The sequence below is a fragment of the Apis dorsata genome, unplaced genomic scaffold, assembly GCF_000469605.1.
Source record: "Apis dorsata unplaced genomic scaffold, Apis dorsata 1.3 scaffold_7, whole genome shotgun sequence".
In the NCBI taxonomy this organism is placed as follows: domain Eukaryota; kingdom Metazoa; phylum Arthropoda; class Insecta; order Hymenoptera; family Apidae; genus Apis; species Apis dorsata.
The window spans coordinates 117,246-120,195 of NW_006263310.1; the positions used below are offsets into that span (position 1 = coordinate 117,246).

At 37.0% G+C, this 2,950-nt stretch overlaps 1 long non-coding RNA gene across 1 annotated transcript in view; it reads left to right on the forward strand.

Moving 5' to 3' along the window:
• LOC102681052 overlaps window positions 1–2,950 on the forward strand; it is a 50,844-nt gene that overhangs the window by 20,898 nt on the left and 26,996 nt on the right. The window lies entirely within an intron of this gene.

Sequence of the window (2,950 nt, forward strand, 5' to 3'; positions counted from 1 at the left end):
AATCGGAAGGGCTCTTTTTTTTTCGATAAATATCGCGCCTTCTCGCGAATTTCGATCCTCGTCCATTCGTTTCGTTTCACGGAATTTTTCTATATCGCCAATTTTCCTTCTCGAAAGAAATTAAGAAACGATCGACTTATCGGAATTATCTTGACGAAATAATCGACCTGTATTCTAAACTTTCGTTCGTTCGAAAGTAGATGTAGATTATCGGTTTTATCTTAACCGAAATTTGAATTGTGATTCGAAATTATCAAAAAATATGAGATCAATAAATCGTTCCAACATTCTTAATTTTTTAAGAGTGCTTCGTATTCTTTTTCTGAAATTATTAACAACTTCGTCCCACTGTATCTCTTATTATAGATAATTTGATCGAAAAATGAACTGCACAGCTACGAGTGTATGTAATAGTATATTTTAAATTTTCGAAAAATACCTAAAAATTTCTTTATTTATTTATTTATTTTTTTTTTTTGAATTGAATTCAGCAAAATTTACAGTACGAAGTTACGATGAATTTTACTCGTAGTAAAATTATATATAAACATTTGTTGCCTATTCGAAAGTTAAAACAATAAACGTGCTGGCAAAAAAATTAGTCGTAAAACGGGCGAAAAAATGCAACGAAATCCAAACTGATTGTGCGCACAACACATGTTGTACTTGGATGCGCGTGCAAAAGGATAATTCGTTTACATCTTTCATAATAGTATCTCGAATAAATTCTTATAAGAAACGACCGGCATGGAACAGGAAATCCCCGTGACGCATACGCTTGCTCGAATACGTTGATTAATTATAATGTATCTCACAAAATATGCTTATCAATTTCTACGATCCCAATTATATATATATATATATATATATAAAATCGTGTTTCTTCTTTCGTAATGAATAATGCATTTTGACGATGTCAGATCACCTCTCTCGAATGAATCGTCGAAGACGAATCCATTCATTCCCGAAATAGTTATTCTCTTTTTTAATTCTCTTCCAATCGAGAAATCCAATCGACTCTTGCCAAAAAACCGAAAAAAAAAGAGAATCATCGCGAGATGTCGTTTCCTCGAGTCAATTTTTGGAACTCGTTCACTCATCGTCCGTCACAGGATCTTAAACACCGATCCCTCTCTCAGACAAAAGGCTCAATCGAATGAATTTTAATCGAGATTACGAAATTTTCTCAACAACAAACTTTCGAATTGAAATGATCGATCCTCATTTCCTTCCCTCCTTCAATTAACCTCACAATTACACAATTTACAAAATCTATCTCGTCACTCTCACGGAGAAGCAACCGATTTTAACCAATCATTACTTACGCTTTCATATTCTCATTGTCTTGTTTCTTCGATCGCGAATTTCCTTCCAAGTCTACTCGCTAACTTTTCATTTACTCGGCTATGGAGGTCTATCGATCGTTTTGCAGGAACGGTTTCGTCCCTCGTCCATTTTCGTTTCACTTCGATTAATCGATCTTTCTCTCAGAATCTTCGTTTCGACTCCTCGAGTGAGGTGTCGTTCCCCAGGGAGGGGAGGGATCGACCTGCACGCATCATCGACAAACGATCGACCCTTTTCGCTTCCTGTCGCGTTTCACCCGGTAGTTACACGCTCCCTAATAGGGAGCGTGATATTATACGAAGGGATCCGCGTCCACTCGAATTCGCGGGCTTTAACGGTGCACGATCACGAAAAGGTTAACGAGGAGGCGGCCTCCCTCGAACACCATTTCGATATCGAAGCGCGCGCGCGCCACCTTTCGCTTTCAAAGTTTCTCGATCTCCTTCGGGAGTCTTTTGGTCGTAGCCAACGCGTCTCTGTCCGTCTGTCTGTCTGTCTGTCTTTCTCCTTCTCGAAGGTGAAACACTCGTTTTTCGATCGATATCGCGTGTTGTATCGCGGCTCGATTCGCGTTCCACCTACAGGATGGAAGCGAGAGAAGAAACCGAGAGAGGCATCGTAAATTGACCGTAATTGCGTTCAATGTTACGCGCGCACGAACGGATCAAAGTCAATTGCTCGAAGTGACGGAGTCGCGAGGACGACGACGAAACCAATTGCTTTCTGGCTTCTGGTGGAGCGGCCGAGTCCGCGAGCCATTATTCGCGAAAACCTATGGAGGAATGTTTCTTTCCTTCGTTCGTCCTCGTCGAGGATTCCGGGAGGATAACGATGATTTAAAAAGAAAAAAAAAAAAGAAAAAAGGGTTTGGATTTTGTGAAAGTTTGTATCCTTATAAGTGGAAGTAAAAATGATGAAAAGCGAGAGGAAAATGTTGATCTTTATAAATAAAAATAAGATTAGAAATGAGAAAAAAGAAGATTATGTAGAATGAAGAAAATGAGAGAAAGAGAGGGAAGTATCCAAGTTCGACGAGAGAATTATCGAATAATTATAGCAATCTTTATATCGAATAAAAACAAAAAATGAAGAAAATGTGAAAAAAAGAGGACTTCTTATTTATCGTTTCGACTTCCTTATAAAAACGAAAAGTGAAAAAAGAGGAGGAAGTAGACTCTTTATTTCGTTTCCGACGATCCTTGTAAATAGAAATAAAAATGAAAAATGAAAGAAAGGAGAGAAAGTGTCCAAGTTTGGCAAGAGGGACAGTTGAACAACTATAGCGATGATCCTTCTATCGAATAAAAGTAAAAATGAAAAAAAAAAAAACGCGAAAAAAAGAAGGAATTGAAGAAAGTGGCCAAATTCGAGAGGATGAGAATTTCTTATTTATTATTTCCACGATCCTTATAAATGAAATAAAAACAAAAAAAAAATGAGAAGAAAAGAAGCAACTAGAAGATATTCGGTCAAAAGGATTATTGAGCGATCCTTATATCGAATAAAGATAGAAAGTGTATAAATTCGAAGGGAGAGAGGACTTCTTATTTTTAACGATTCTTATAAATAGAAATGAAAAAAAAAAAAAAAAAAAAGGGAAAAA